A 16,755-nucleotide genomic window follows, 5' to 3' on the forward strand; every position below is an offset into this window, starting at 1 on the left:
GAAGATCTGCCACCACCCGCCTGACCTCTCCCCACACTGCAGGCACCCACAATGCAGCAAGAGCTAGGACAGCCCCACAGACGCTGCCCGGCTCCCAGCCCTCCCCTCTTCTCCCTCTGGGGGAGCTCCAGCCCCACACAGGCAGCAGCTTCAGCCTCCCGCCTCAGCTCCTGGCCTGGCAGGGCCATCACTGCCTGCAGCCCAGCTTCCCCAGCCTGCTTCTCCTACGCCCTCACCCCCAAGCAGAGAGCTGCAGCACCACGGCCGGAACAGGGCACGAGTCGATGGGGAGCATGTGGGGCAATAGGACACGACCAGCAGCCCTGCTCGGTGCCCCACAGCTGGGCCAGGACGGATGAGGCCATGGAGCCTGCTGAGCTCCCACTGCTGCTTTCACATCAGCTCCATGCCAGGAATGTCGAGGTTTCCTCCTTGTCAGGGCCCAGTCCAGACCCGGGCAGTGTCCCATGGCAGAGGCGGAGGGGGATGAGGGTGTGTGGGTCTGGCAAAGGGCTCTCCCCAGCATCTGCTGGGGGCAGCCTGTGGGAGAGGCAGGGCCTGTCTCCGTGCCTGGGATCTTTCTATCCATGAAATCACAGGGCAATTTGGGTGGGAAGGGACCTCCAGAGCTCTCTAGTCCAACTTCCTGGGCAAAGCAGGGCTCGTTAGACTAAACTGCTCAGGCCTGTGTCCCCGTGAGCTTTAAGTATCTCCATGACAGGAGATCCCACAGCCTCTCTTGGCCCTGCTCCAGCATTTGACCACCCTCATGAGGAAAACTCTTTTGCTTATCCTCAGTTGCAAGTTCTTAGGTTACTGAGGGAGCTGGCAGACATTGTTGCTCGGCTGCTCACTGGAATCTTTGAAAGGGCTGTGGGTGAGACCTGGGGACACCCAGAAACCAAGCGCAGAGCTCTGGTGGGCACCAAAACCAAACCGAGGGGCCTGGCGGATGCCAAAGCCCAACGCCCGCCACAGCCCTCGCGACGGGGCCGAACACAAAATGGCGGCTCTGGGGGCGGGGCCTGCAGGGGCGGAGCCTGGGAGGGGAGCGCAGCGCCCCCCCTCCCACCCTCACCAGGGGGCGCTGCCATCCCGCCTCTGCCCAGCCCCGCAGCGCTGATTGGAGGGGCCGCAGGGGAGCCGTGCGCTGATTGGCCAGCAGGCGGGGCCGGCACGGTGCTGGCGGCCCCTCGTCCCCCGCAGCCGGCAGCGCGGCAGCCCCGCGGCACCCCGGCCCTGGCAGCGCTGCGGGGCGGAGGGGAGGCAGCGCCGGCGCCCCCGGGCCCCGCCTCGCCGTGGGGACTCGTGTGCCCAGTGCGTGGGTGCGGCAGGGCCGGGCCATGGGGTCGAGGGGAGCTGGCAGCACAGGGCTGCTGGCGGGCGAGGCTGCTGCGGGACGAGGGCCGCGGCGGGGCTGCTCCGCGGGGGCCGTGCGGGGCAGGAGCCGTGGGGCGAGGGTGCAGCGGGGCCGGGGCTGGAGCCTGCGCTTGTGGGAGGGGAGAGGAGATGAGGGGCCTGTGGCCCGTCCATCAGTGTCCTAGAGTGCGGGGAGCACGAGAGCATGGGCAGGAGCATGCGGAAGATTGTCTGCGAGGAGCCCTGCGCCCAGCAGGGCCTGTGCCAGGCAAGAGGGCAGGGGCAGGAGGTGCCCCATGGGGTGGTGTGGAGAGCGTGCCAGCCTGGCCCCCGCGGCACACACAGCAGGCCGTCAGGTCCTCTTCTGGCTGATATCCTCTGGAAGTTGCCTTCGCTGGCAGGAGGCCAAAGTGAACTCACTGGGCTCTTTGGATCAAAAGTATTCCCATATTCATCGTGAGAATAGTTTCCCAGCTGGAGGTGCCACCAGGGACCTCCACGTGCCTTTGGCACTTTCTGTGTGCTGAAGCAACACAACAGCGAGGTGACCAGGGATGTGATTGCACCAAGGCTTCAGCTGCTGGGCTTAAGCCTGACTTCTCCTTCCTCAGTCCATGTCAACTGTTCCCAACCACCTTCCACTCCTTCACATGTCTGGAAACAGTGTGCAGGATTGGTTGCTGCAGCCCCGTCCCAAGGATTGAGGTGAGGCTGACTGGCCTGTCTTTGCCCGCATCCTCCACCCTTGAAGACAAAAGTGACCCTTGCTTTCTTGCAAGGTGACAGAGCCCTCTCCCGATCACCACAATCAAAGGAAGGTGCAGGAAAAGGGCCTGTTTCTGGCTGGCACCATGCCTGCATCCCCTGTGGGAGGCCCAGGAGGCCTGGGTGCTCGGCACTACACTGCGGGTGCTCAACGCTGCACCCCGAGCACTGGGTCCTTTCCACTGCGACCGCCACTGCGGTAGTTCCAGCTCTCACGGCCAGATGGCAGCAGTGCTGCAAAGGAGCGGCCCGGACGCCTGGGTCCCCTCCAGTTACAGAAGGTTTAGGAGCAAGACGCCTGTGTTCCTGACCTGATGTGTCTAGGGGTGCAATGGGTGCAATGGGGTAGAGGGAGCACAGGGCTAGAGTAGGGTGCAATGGGAGTGGGGGGATGCAAAGCGGTTCAGTGTGTACAAAAAGGTCCATGGAGTAAAACAGGGGCAGAGAGGTGCAGTGGAGGGGCAGAGGGGTGCAATGGGTTGCAGTGGGGACAGAGGTGTGCACCGCGGGGCCTAGAAGGCAGAGGGGTGCTCTGGGGGACAGAGGGGTGCCATGGGAGGCAGACGGCTGCAATGGGTCTCTAGCAGGCACCTGTGGGTCACACAGATGTGTGACAGAGCAGCTCCTCTGTCAGCTGCTCCAAAGATACCAATTCAGCTGTAGGAGAAGAGAGGCTTCCCTCCTTCCTGGGCTTTTCAAGGTGCCAGTGCTGGAAGGCAACATCAAGCAGACAGCCCGGGACGGTCGTCAGGGCTTACTGCCCTCCTGGACACCCTTGGACCTTAGCTAGAAGAGAAGGTCTCTCATCTCACACACGCTGGTTTGTCTTTTCCATTCCCTACACTTTGGGAGGGGCAGGAGGAGGAAAAGGGGCAAAACAGAGCCTTCTCCTAAATGGCTCTTCTCCAAAACTTTCCAAAGGGTCCTTCCAGAGCCCTTCTTCTTCCAGTGCTGATGAAGCACTGGGCACCATCTTCTTGCTCTCAGGAGTCTTCAGCCCACCGGTCCGTCAAAAAGCCCTTATTTTGTTCCTTTCTTCTCTCCTGCTGTCAGGGTGTGAGCATAGATGCCTTTGGCACTTTCTGTGTCCTGAGGCAGTACAACAGCGAGGTGAACAGGGATGTGATAGCACCAAGGTTTCACCTGTCTGAGAAAGCTGCCCAGACGCATGGGATCAGCTATGCAAACAGAGCCATTCCTGGTAAGGCAGCAGAGTAAAGCCTTTGCTTCCCCTTGCAACCTCTCTAGGGTGGCACCAAGCTGTGGGGTTGGAGTTTGGAGGCACTGTGAAGTGGTTTGCCCAAAGCTGGGACCATCAGTTGTGCCAGGAGAGCCTGGGAGGTGGCCAGTCTATGGCCAGAGCTGCAGGAGCCCCATGTGCCCTCCTCGCTGCCTGTCTTGCAGGCTGCTGTGCTGCTCTTGATCCTACTTGGTGCCTCTTCTGCTGTGTTCTAGGTGATCTTCAAATTGTGCCCCTGGCCTATTCTGTGCTGTCCTCGAGGACGTCCTTTCCAGAGAAGCTGGTGCAGGAGTGCGTGAAGGACCTTGTGGTGCTGTTCTGCTGGGGTGCAGGACTCGGCGAGGATTACAACCTTGTTTTCAAGGGCATCGGTCTCCTGATGAGCCGAAACAAAATCCTCACCATGAGATATTACAAAGAGTTTCTCCTCAGCGTGGATGGGACGGGAATTGTATTAAAATGTCTCGTCTCGGTAAGTGGAGATTTTCCTCCAGGGCTGCTTGGAGTTCTTGTGAGCTCCTTGCAGAGGACTATGCAGCTTGACGTCTCCAGGTGTGCCATGATCAGAGGAAGACTTGGGAGAGGCATGACCTCCAGCAATGCAAGCTCTCCGTAGAGCTCCTTGCTCTTTGCCTTGGGTGCTCTTGGCAGCGTAGTAGAAGCTGAGAATACTGCATGAGCTAGAGCCAAACATCTGTCCCGCGTGCCAGCCCTTGTGCAAAGGCTTGGGCAACGGCAGTTATTGCCCAGCTGTGCAATAACTTCGTTCCACTGAAACTAGGGGAGACTTCTCTTCATTGCACTGCAGGGCTCCTGGTAGTGAAAGACATCGCGGGGCAGAGGTTCCTTGAGGCGGCCTCCCTCAGCAGAGCAAAGCTTTGTTGCCTTGGTGAGTCATGAGATCCTTTCCTTGGGCTCATCTCCTACGTCTCTGTCCTTTTTACAGAACCCACTGACACGCTACTGGGTGCTCTTAGGCAAACACCCTGCCGAGTTTCACGTGCACCCTGGGGGCATCCGTGTGCTTCCAATGTGAGTATGTTGCTTGAGTAGCCTGTGGCGGAGCAAGCGGGCAGCTTCAGAGCTCCTGCTAGGTAGCGCCGTGCTGCCAGAGCTGGCCTGCACTAGAGCGTCTTCAAGAGCACCTCCTTCAAAGGAAGGGCTGCCAGCTAACTCCACACTTGCTCTTGCTTCTTTCCCACTCGGAGAGTCCTGCCCTGCATTAACATGGAAGAGTGACTGGCTTTTACCCTGCCAATGTAGACTGGACCTAGAGAGCAATGTGGTCACCCTTCCGCATCTGGTTTCACCTGCTCATTCCTTTCCTTTTGTTTGGTGAGAGATGGCACCAAAATGAAAAGGCTGGGCAGTTTGTGCTTTGGCCTGTGTGTTGACTTGGGCCTGGGAAGGCTCTCTGCAGTGGTGGATGCAAGCGGTGATGTGTCCAAGGGCTGTTTGGGACCCTTGCCTTTTGGGGGAGACTGCAGGGAAGGAGAGGTGTCCCGGATGGCTCCTTCTGGGAGCGAGCGGGAGAGCAGGAGGGACTTGTTGTGCCAGTGGGAGGCAATGTGTAGTGGGGCTCTGCAGAGCTGTGTCCTGGCACAAGCACTGCTGAGCAGATGCACTGGGCCCCCCGGGTGCAGAGCTGCCTCTTTACACGTGGGAGGCAACAGCCTGCACGTGGGAGGGTCTGCAAGGGAGCTGGAAGGCAAGATGTGAATTCCCATGGGCCTGGGCAAGCTGCGGCAAAAGAGAGTTCTCTGCTCTTCCTCGGCCCTCGGAAGGCGAGAGGAGAGGCAGTCAGAAATGGCAGCAAGCAGGACTGCACGGTGTTGAAGAGCGTGCATCTCCTGCTTTGGAAAACGAGAGACATTGCAGCAACTCTCATCTCTCTCTGAGCCTGCATGCAGCATGCAAGGTGCAAAGGGACTGTGGAGCCCTTTGTGCCAGCTGCTACCTCCTGGTTTCTAGGTTTGAGATTAAGGCAGTGCCTGGGAAGAAAGCCAGAGATGCTGCCGCCGAGGGATCCCAGGAGAGAGGAGGTGAAGGAGGTGGCAAGTGCCAAGGCAGGACTGAGCAGCTGTGCACATCCTGTGGCCTGAGCAGTCGCAAGGATACTGTTGTGACCAGGTTTCTTCTTGGACCGTTACAGAGAGTGCTCAAGAGAAGCATCGGCACCATGGAAAGAGGCGTTCTCCAGGCCCTGTAAAAGAGGCCCAGGGGGCCAAAAGGCATCAAGCCAGGGGGAAGAAGTATGGACAAGTGAGGCCCTGGGGGAAGTGGAGGAGGGCAGTGGGATGGTCTTGTCGGTGTGGGAGTGAGAGATCTCTGTTGGACACAAGGTCTGCGTGAGCTCGGGAAGGCTATGGTGCAAGGGCTGCTGTTTTCTGCCTGGACTGCAAAGGCACAGCAGGGCTTTGTGAGACTTTGTTGTCAGCTTGATCCTTTGTTTCAGCTTCCTTTGCTCTTTCCTCTTCTTTCTTTGCAGGGAAGGTTTTGATCATCTCTTCCCTACCGCGGGGGCCTATGTGCAGCCTGCCAAAGAGGACGCGGTGGGCAAAGAGAGGGCTAAGGAGAAAGAGCAAAAAGGTAAAGTCAGAGAAGAGTGCTGGCAGAGGCTTGCAGGCTTCCTTGGTGGCAGGGCATTAAAGGCGCAGTTACAAGGGGCTGGCTGGGTGGGAAATCTCCCTCGTGTGGCCATGCTTGCCACCGGCAGTCAGCCTTGAGGGGCTGGCTAAGGAAGAAGACCTTGGGCAGCCCAGCGCTGCCCCTTGCAATTGATGTGCTGCAGGACACTTCGCCAGTGCATGCCACTGCCTCCCCTGTAGTGGCAAGGGCCCTTTCATTTGAACACTGTTCAGAAAGGACCCAAGTCCTGCTAGGAAACGTGACTGCAAGGGAATGGGGAGTGCTGCCACAGGCAGATTCACACCAGGACGAAGCAGCTCTGCGAGTGCTTCTTGCCTCAAGAACCACAAAGATGCTCTTCTAAGGAGGTTTGTCCTGTCATGCTTGCAGGCAGCCCTCGCGAGAAGCACCTGCTGGCTCGAAGGCGGCTTTCTGCTGTGAAATTCCGTGGGATAAATTCAGGCAATGGCATCAGTCAGCGAGCCCTGGAAGTGGAGCCTGCAGAGAGGTGAGGCGTGTGGAGAATTGGACTGGAGAAGCGGTGTGCTGTGGTCGTTGTGGCAGGGAGATGTTTGTCTTGGAGACGTCGCCTCTCTGTCTGTGCCAGGAAGAGAGGGCCTAGGCCTGGGCATCGAGATGCTTGCCGGGGGCTGCTGTGCCCCATGGGAGTGCCAAAGCTCAGGGTATCTCTCTCTGTGGATGCCAGCACAGCTGGTCAGACACAGCCAGTTCTGCTGCAGAACCACCTGCTGCTGCAGGAGCAGGTGCCCCACTGGTGAGCGCAGGCTGCAGAGCAAACTGCTGCTGTGCTGCTACAGGCTCTGCCTGCTCTCTACCTGTAGGGTGCTGCCAGCAATTGAGGGGCGCTCCTCCAAGGAAGGGAAGACCAAAGCGACTCGTGAGGGCAGGCGCAAAGCCAAAATCCCTGTTTGCCAAGGCCATCACAGGGTAGGACAGGTAGGTGACGTGGCGCAATGTCACAGCTGAGTCCTGCTGAGTTATAGGGCAGCTCTGTGGAGACTCCTTCCCCCAAGAGTTCTTGCTAGGTGTTCCCCTGCACATTCAGTGGCATCTGCTGCATCTTTGTGCAGAAGACACAGCCTCTCTCCAGTGCCTCTTGGGAGCGCTTGCTGCGGGCTGCCCTTAGAAAGGAGAGATGTTTCCCTGGGGTGGAAGGGCAAGGGTCTGGCACCCTCACCATGGTGCTACTCATGGTGCTGCTGTGCATGTCTCTGCCCTGCAGGAAGTGTGCTACCTCTGCATGCAGCAGGAGGAACGCCGCCTGCGGGCAGCGCAGCTGGAGGAGGCCGAGAGGCAAGAAAGGGGCGAGTGGGCCGAGCACCAGGCGTGTCAGGCCCGGATGGCTGCCCTGGCTGCGCAGGTACTGGAAGCCTTTCCAGCTGCTGCCACTCCAAGGAACAGCCTTTGTCTCGCCCGGGCACCTCTGGAGGTGTGGAGGTCTCCGTGGCATTGCTGTCCTCTTGCCTCTCAGTCGTGGAGCAAGTGACTTGTCTTTGATGCTCATGTGCTGCTTCGTGGGAGGGAGAAGTTGTCAAGGAAAACTAAGGGACCCAAAGAGCAAGCTGCTGTGCTGAGGACACACCATCCTCATGCCCACCTCGAGGTCCAGGCAGCCCCTGGTGAGGGTCCCTGCCCTTGAGGTGGTCCGCGAGCTCTCCTGGTGAAAGGCCTTGAGCTAGCTGTGGCCAGGCTACGTGCAGGGGCACAGCTCCGGGGCTCTCCCTCTTGATTGGACCTCTTAGAGCACCTCCAGGATTTCTTGTTTCCCTAAGCCTTCGGGAGCACTGCCAAACCCCTTTGACGTAAGAAGCAACACCATCTTCTTTTGCTTCCAAGGCTGAAGATGAAGCCTTTTGTGTTCCCGTGGTTGGAAAGAGCAGCCTAGGCCTGAATTTCCTGAGAAAGGCTGCCCCGTGCCAGATGCCTTCTGTGCTGGGCAGGGATATTTCCTTTGATGGCCCCTCCAGATAAAATGCACTCCTTTCTTCCTTGCCTCACAGAGGAGATGCTGGGCTGAACTAAGAGTGGATATTGAGAAAAGAGAGGAGAAGAAGAAGGTAGAAGAGAGCAGAGCGTACCTGGTAAGTCCTCCTGACAGAAGAAAGCGTTCCCCAACTGCAAACACAGCAAGACCTTGCGCCCAGCCTGGCATCTGCATGGGGACATGCCGCGCTGATTCTCCTGGTGTCCCCGCGGTGGCCGCAGTGTCCGTGCGGGCTGTCTCCCCGGGTCTTAGTGCTTTCGTAGACAGACCCATGCATTTGCCCGCTGCTTGACAAGCCTCTCTCTTGCCTTTCAGAGCTCCTACTGCCCCACTGCTCCCGCCTGCGTCAGGAGAAGGCAGTACGACCGAGAGCTCCAGGAGAGGAGGGAGGTGTGGGCAAAGCAGCAAGCAAGGCAGCTCTCCCGGCAGCAGTAAGTGTGCGCAGCCACAGCGTGGCCGAGCGCAGCTGAACGGCAGGGAGCCGAGAGCGGGTCAAAGATGCTGACCTGGAACTGTGGGTCTGGATAGGGCAAGGAGCAGCTGCTCTGGTGCGTGTCTCTGGGCAGGGCTGGGGCTTGTCCTGCCTGCGCTGCCCTGCCTTCCGCAGCTGGCAGCCCTGGGCACGCAGGGGCTTTCCCTGGCACCGCTGGTGAAACGGGGCACGTTTGAGCTTGGCCGTGAAGCAGGCCGCCTGACACCCAAGGGGCCCTCGGGAGAAGATTTTGGTGAGGGGCAGGGGTGCTGCAGCCCACTGGATGCCTCTGTGTGGGGCTGTGCTTGTCCAACCAGGCAGCCTGTCCTTGCCTCTCAGACACGCAGACACCTTTCCCGGAGATCTGTACCTGCTGCATCCAAGGTCTCAGCCCACCTGACTCAGCCCCCGCCAGTTAGCTGTGCTGGGCCCTGCTCAGTGCTGGGGACACAGGGATGGTATGAAACTGCGGCGACCCTGGAAACACCCCACAGCAGCTCCAGGAAGACCTAGCCTGACAAGGCCCACACTTTTCCTGGCCTTCTTGCTGTGCCTGACACTGACCACCTCTCCTTTGGCCTCCCTAGCACTGGGCAGAAGATGCCCGTGGAGCATCGGAGAAGAAGGTGCTAGGAGCTGCTGCCATGTGAAGGAGAGCCCATCCTGTACCTGAGCTGGACTTCTGTGCAGGAATTAAAAGGAAAGGTGCTGCTGTGAACCCCACGTGCAATCCCAGAGTGATTGTTAGTGACAGAAGAGGGTAATGTCCATGCACAGTGTGCTGTGCACCTCCCCACCACAGGCTGTGTGTACAGGCCATGGGACACATCTACGCCCCACAGTGTGCCCACCGACAGCACATGCCGTTCAGCGGGTGCATACACACTACAGGGTGTGTACAGAGCCCACTGTGTGCCCATGTACACTGCAGGTCCCACGTGGGTGTGGGCAGGGAGGCAGCCCCTGAGCTTGTGTCCTAGTGGGCAGCACAGGGAATTGGGCACTCTGAGACCACGTCATAACCCTCAAGCCACGGGCTCGAGGACAGCCTGAAGAGCTCTGCAGCCCTTCTGCTCTGGGTCACTTTGCGGGGCAACTTCTGACCCTGCAAAGACTCTGCACGCAGGGTCTGCATGGAAAGGCCGAAGGAGTCCTTTCCTGGGCAGTGCGTGCAGTAGGGAGCTGTACCTGAGATGGGCTTACCAAGCAGAGTAGCTGGGCCTTGCTATGCTTGTGGAGCTGGTGAGGAATCCCGGGAGGCTTTACTGGCAATGTGAGAAAAGTTTTGCAATGTGGGGCAGATAGGACAGAGTACAGTGAGGGCAGAGTGAGTACAGAGCTGCTATGGGGAGCAGAGGGGACTGAGGCAGGCATTGTGGGGCAGAGTGAATTAAGGGGTGTAAGGGGATGCTATGGAGGGCAGAGGGGTGCAATGGTGTGCCATGGAGGGCAGAGGGGGCAGCAAGGTGCAGTGGGGGCAGAGGCATTCTGTGGCAGACAATTGGGACAGATGTTAAATGGGAGGCAGGATGGTGCAATGTGTTGCTGTGGGGGCAGAGGTCATGCAATGGGGTGATATGGGGGTCAGAAGGGTGGAATGGGGTGGGCTAGGGTGCCATGGGGTGCAGACAGGGCAGAAGAGTGCCATGGGGTGCTATTGGGGTCAGAGAGTTACTGTGTGGGGCAGAGGGGATGAAGGGATGCAATAGGGTGCAAAGGGAGAAGAGGGGTGCCATGGGGGGCAGAGGGGTGCCATAGAAGGAGAGGGTTTAAATGGAGCCATTGTGGGCAGCGGGGTGGAATGGGGCCTGAGGGGTGCTATGGGGAACAGAGGGGTGGCATAGGGGTCAAAAGTCTGGAGGAGGGTGCAATGAGGGTCAGAGGGGTGCAATGGGAGTCATAGGGTCAGAGAGGTTAAATGGGGAGCAAAAGGGTGCTGTGGGGTTCAACAGGGTATCGTGAGGGCTGGGGGGGCAGAAGGGTGCAATGGGAGCAGAGCGATGCGATAGAGGGCAGAGAGGTGCTGCAGGGGGCAGAGATGACAGCAGGATCCAATGGGGTGCAAGGAGGGCAGAGGAGTTTCATGGGGGGAGGGGTCAGAGGGTGCAGGGAGGTGGACAGGGGTGTGTGAGGCCGTGCAAGGTTGTGTCTGGTGTGCAAAGCCAGATGAGGCTGTGCCAGTTCTTGCAAGATTGTACGAGGCAGTGCCCACCCTGCAAGGGTGTGCGAGCTCCTGCAAGCCTGTGCAAGGTGGGGCCCACTCTGCAAGGCAGTGTGAGCTTGTGCAAGGCTGCACCACCTGCTGCCCACCCTGCGAGGCCTTGCGGGGCTGTGCAAGGCAGTGCCCGCTGTGCAAAGCCATGCAATGCCACACCAGCTCCTGCAAGGCTGTGCGAGGTGGTGCCGCTGCCGTGCCGTGCCATGCTGGCGCAGACCGAGGTGACGCAGGCGACCTGCGTGGTGTGCTCCACGCTGCCATGGATGTCCAAGCCCTGCCACCACCCGGTGAGCCGCTACCTGTGTAATAAATTGTAACTATTTGTTCATTGTTTAGAAGGAGGAATAAGCCCATGGAGGGGGAGGAGGAGGTTTTACAACAACCAGGGTTGAGACATGGTGTCAGACAAATAAATTATGGTAAGCACAAAAGCTTATATGACCCCTTGTGGAACCAGTGTCGGGGCCCTAGCTGTCTTGCAGGACTATGAAGAGCTGAAGTAAGCAACAAGCTGCTCAGAGGTTTTGAAGGTAAAAGGATAAAGAAAAGATAAGCAGGCGCCTGTAATTTTCTCACAGAACAGCATCCCAAAAGGGAGTCAACACAACAGATAAGCAAACCCCTGTGATCACTCACAAGGAGACAAACCAAAATAAAGAGACAGAAGAAGACCACGGCCTTCCTCTCCACGACCACCAGAGAGCTTCAGACGACCCCCCCAGCAACTCACACATGCGCAAAACGCACCAGGAGATTACAACGCAGACTATAAGGGGGGACTGTGTGTGTGAGGGAGGCGCGCGCCGTTGGCGGAGCTGAGACTCCCCGGCCGCCCAGCACAGTTTTGCTTGTGGCTGCTTACTTAATTAAATAAATTGTTCACATGATTTAACAAACTCTCTGTATGAATTAACCTTCAAGAGAGTAACTTATGACAGATTTGGTGCCGTGACTCGGATGAAGGCAATGGACTGAAAAGCTCTTCGGAAGGGGAGGCGCCCTGCCGAGTTCGGCGGCCTCTGCCGAGAGCGATTTTCACTCAAGCCCTTCACCGACGAACCCTAAATTAGCCACAAGCAAAAAGGAGCCTGCAACCCCAAGTAATCTTTGTGCACGAAGACCGAATGAAGACTCAGGATTGAGTAAGTATAGGCCGGTGATCCATTCAGTTGGGGTTGGGTATCCCGGAGTACACGTGAGAGACGTCCAGTAAGGACGAAGCGAGTGCGGACCCCTCGGTAGTGCGGTTCCCACATCCCGCGAGGGACTGGGCCACGAAAAGGGGGAAGCGGTGTGTGTGTGTGTGTGTGTGTGAAGGTACTCCGGAAGATGGGACAGAAGAAAAGTAAGCCTTCTGGTGCCATGGGTGGGGGAGTTTGTAGTGGAGGCTTACCTCCCATTCCCCCGGATAGCCCACTAGGATTGATGATTAAATATTGGGATGATTCCCCTTCTAGGCGGGGAAAAAGTAAAGTTAAGATGATATATTATTGTATTGAAGTCTGGGGCAACAAACCTATAAAAGGAGAAAGTGTTTTCTGGCCCCCTTTTGGTTCATTTGAGGACTGGATATGCCAGGCCCTAAATAGTTACGTAAATTCAAAGGAGCCCTTGAGCTTAGAAGAGAGCGAGTATGCACACCTCTAGATAAATCCAGAGGCGAGAACCCTTTTATACCCATTAAAAGAAAAAGGAGGGCGAGGGAAAAAGAAGCGAGAATTAGAGATCCCATTATCACCACCCCCTTATATACTCCCTCCTATACCTACGGCCCCTTCTCTTCCCGGGCCGACTGAACTTCCGTCCTCGGGGGAGTTGGATGGCAAGGCTAACCTTAGTCCCCAGAGACCAGTAACTAGGAGTCAGACTAGAGCACAGGGGTTAAGTCTCGAAGGAGGATTATATCCACTGCGGGAAATAGCTATGGGAGGACCCCAACCGGGGACGGGATATGTAGCCGTCCCCATTAATTGCGGGGACGTGAGAGATTTTAAGAAGGAAATGGGAAACCTACTAGAAGACCCACTGGGAGTGGCAGAGCAGGTGGACCAGTTTCTAGGACCAAATATTTACACTTGGGAGGAGCTACAGTCCATCCTGGGAATCCTGTTCACATTTGAGGAAAGAGGGATGATTAGGCGAGCTGGCATGCGAATCTGGGACCAACAACACCAGCAAGGTCCGGCAGCAGATGTTAAGTGGCCGATGCAGTCGCCTAATTGGAATAACCAGGACCCAATCCATCGCGGTCATATGCAAGACTTAAGAACCATTATCATTCAGGGGATAAGGGAATCAGTCCCAAGGGGACAGAATATTAATAAGGCTTTTAATGAACAGCAAAGGCGGGATGAGACCCCGACAGAATGGTTAGAAAGGCTGCGAAAAAGCTTGCAGTTGTATAGTGGCTTAGATCCAGGGACTCCTGTGGGAGGGGCCTTACTTAAAACTCAGTTTGTGGCCAAATCCTGGACGGACATTAGGAAAAAGTTAGAGAAAATAGAGGACTGGCAAGATAAGGGATTGATACACCAGGAACTGATTACTCAGGTCCTGCAGGCTATTAGAGAACCAAAAGAGATTGCTATAGTCCATGTGAAAGGACATCAGCGAGGTTTTACTCCTCAAATTAGAGGAAATAATTTGGCAGATCAGGAAGCTAAACGAGCGGCCCTGATGAGTTTACAGGTTATAAAGATGAGGGAAGACCGTCCAAATTGTGGAAAGGATTTAAAGAAGTTAACATGTTACGATTGTTGGAAGGAAAGGAGTGTCAGAGGAATACAGTGTAATTTCCTCGAGGAAGCGGCTGGGGACGAGGCCCCTGAATATGAACGCTGTTATTTGCACAGACCAGTTTACTCACTATTTTGCTTTACGCCGCTAGAAAAGAACAAGATGGTACAAATGGGTATAAAAGAAGCTGATAAGGGAAAGTGGGTACTGCCGGATGGGCGAGAAGTACTCCCGAAGTCGGTGGCCTTGGGAGTGCTACAGAGGTTTCATGAGAACACGCACTGGGGAACTCAAGCATTGATAGATCAATTTGCTATAAAGTATATGTGTGTAGGAATTTACAATATAGCAAAGAGGGTTGTGAATGACTGCATAACTTGTCGAAAGGTGAATGCTCAACATGTTAGAAAAAGAGTGTTGGGAGGTCGAGAACTGGCTCATCGACCTTTTGCAAAAATTCAATTAGATTTTACAGAACTTCCAAAAACAGGACGGTACAAATATATGCTTGTGATTGTAGACCATCTCACACATTTTGTTGAAGCATTCCCTACAGCAAGGGCTACAGCTCAGACTGTGGTAAAAATATTGCTTGAGAATATAATTCCCAGATACGGAATTGTAGAAACAATTGACTCTGATAGAGGTCCCCATTTTATATCTAAGGTGTCCCGAGAAACTATGAAAGCTTTAGGAGTAAGCTGGGAATATCATACTCCATGGCATCCTCAAAGCTCTGGAAAGGTGGAACGAATGAATGGTGAAATTAAAAAACAGTTAACAAAACTTATGCTAGAAACTAAGGCGTCCTGGGTAAAATGCTTACCGCTTGCTTTATTAAACATACGAATGCAGCCCCGAACTGACGTGGGGCTTTCGCCTTTCAAAATGCTTTATGGTATGCCATATGATTTAGAGATGCCTCTTGACCACCCCAATTCGCAAGATACTCAGTTACAGCCCTACCTAACACAGTTAATGAGCCGACGTAGAGAGTTACAGAAAAGAGGCCTAGTGGTGCAGCGACCCCCATTAGATATAGCCACACACCGAGTACAGCCCGGAGATAAAGTTCTAATCAAAACATGGAAAGAGACTTCATTAGCACCTCGGTGGGAAGGCCCCTACGTTGTTTTGCTTACTACAGAAACAGCTGTTCGGACTGCAGAAAAAGGGTGGACTCATGCCAGCCGTGTGAAAGGACCAATCCTGGGAGAAGAGTGGAGGGCGGTTCCAGGCTCCGCCGACTTAAAATTAACGCTTAAACGGACTCGATAAGTATTATTTCCCCTGTCCATGTACCGTAATGAGAGAAGGGGCCCCACTCCTAGACAAAGGCTCTCTAACAGATTCCCCTGAAGAACACTACTGCTGCCGAGAAGAACCAATACCTTGTACTTCGCTGCAACCAAACTGACAAGCGAGGCAGAGGAGTGCAGACGGTGGGGAGGTTAAGAGGCCAGGTAAAACATAACATTAGGAGAAATGGGCCCCGACTATCTCTTGCGGTACACGGGAATTAGCGTTATTATCATGGTCAGCTGCGGTATCCTACAACCACACCACCCCCATCGACCTTTTCGGTGGAGTTTAATTAGATATGAAGATACAGCAAGTAACGACAGCAGGTGCCCCTAGTTTCCGCACTACACCATGTAACCTAACTACAGGAACAATGTGTTTCAACCGATCAGGACTTTACTTCTGTCCGAGCTCAAACCCGGGAAGGGGGTATTGTAATTATCCAAATGAATACTATTGTGCATATTGGGGCTGTGAAACCATTGCTACAGACTGGAATCCTGGGGCAGGTCGCGACAAGTTCTTAGAAGTGGGCTATGGACCGCTAGGATGTAGTCGTCGAGCAGATCTCCGCCAAGGATGGCGAAGACAAAATTTGGGATACACAGGACATTATAGGAACGAGGAGATTTGCAAGGTTCTGTATCTAAATGTAACCAAGCCAGAAGACATCAGCTGGTTACTAGGGAAAATGTGGGGCATTAGATTCTATTCACACGGACCTGATAGGGGAGGCCTCATACTGATAAAAAAAGAGGAGGCCAAGATTTCCCAACCAGTCGGACCAAATAGCGTACTGTCAAAGGGAATCCTAGAGGCCCAACCTACAAAAACCCTTGGGCCAGACCTATCTACAACACCTCCCAATAGTGCAATAGAATCATTCCCTACAGATGTAGTCCCCACCATTGCAGGGGAACATAGAATCACATCTGGGAACAGCATATGGAAAGTCATAGATGCTAGTTATCGAGTGTTGAATCAAACAAATCCAAATATAACCAGACACTGCTGGTTACGTATTAACATAAGACCCCCATATTATGAGGCCATCGGAGATTTAGGCGATCCCGTCTATTCAAATGATAGTAACCCCTCACAATGCCACTGGGGACAAGAAATCGGGGTAACACTAACCCAGGTATCTGGAAGCGGTAGGTGTGTGGGTACCGTCCCCAGAGGAAAGGGCAGTCTTTGTAACATCATAGAGGACAGCGACCAGTCACACCAATGGTTAATTCCGGCCAACAACACGAGGTGGGCATGCTCATCATTAGGAGTCACTCCATGCTTATCATTAAAACTCTTCAATTCGTCTCATGATTTTTGTGTACAGGTAATAATTATACCAAGGATTCTATACCACTCTGAGGAATATATATACAGTCACCACACTGTAGCAGATTACCACCTCGAAAAGAGGGAACCAGTCACAACTGTAACCCTGGCCACATTAATGGTTTTAGGGGTTGCAAGAGCTGGTACTGGAGTTGCCTCGCTAGTAAAACAAAGCCAAGAGTTCACCTCTCTGCGTATTGCAGTTGACGAAGATTTGGCCAGGATCGAGCAATCCATTTCGGCGTTAGAAAAATCAGTTAGATCCCTCTCAGAGGTAGTACTACAAAATTGTAGGGGATTAGATTTGGTCTTTTTACAACAAGGAGGGCTTTGTGCCGCCCTGCGAGAGGAATGTTGTGTATATGCTGATCACACTGGAGTGGTAAGAGATACCATGATGAAACTCCGAGAGGGTCTAGAAAAACAAAAAAGAGAAAATGAGGCTCGACAGAACTGGTATGAATCCTGGTTTAATCATTCACCTTGGCTCACCACCTTGTTGTCAACCATAGCAGGGCCTTTACTACTGTTAATAATAACATTAACTTTTGGACCATGTATTTTTAATAAAATAATGGCAATTGTAAAAAGCCGCCTAGAAGCTGTACACCTAATGCTGGTACGTGCTAAGTATGGATCACTTGAATTAGACGATGATGCGGACGCATTAGCGTTGAGTCGCCGGGCGCTCC

This window comes from Rhea pennata, chromosome 28, assembly GCF_028389875.1.
Source record: "Rhea pennata isolate bPtePen1 chromosome 28, bPtePen1.pri, whole genome shotgun sequence".
Classification (NCBI taxonomy): domain Eukaryota; kingdom Metazoa; phylum Chordata; class Aves; order Rheiformes; family Rheidae; genus Rhea; species Rhea pennata.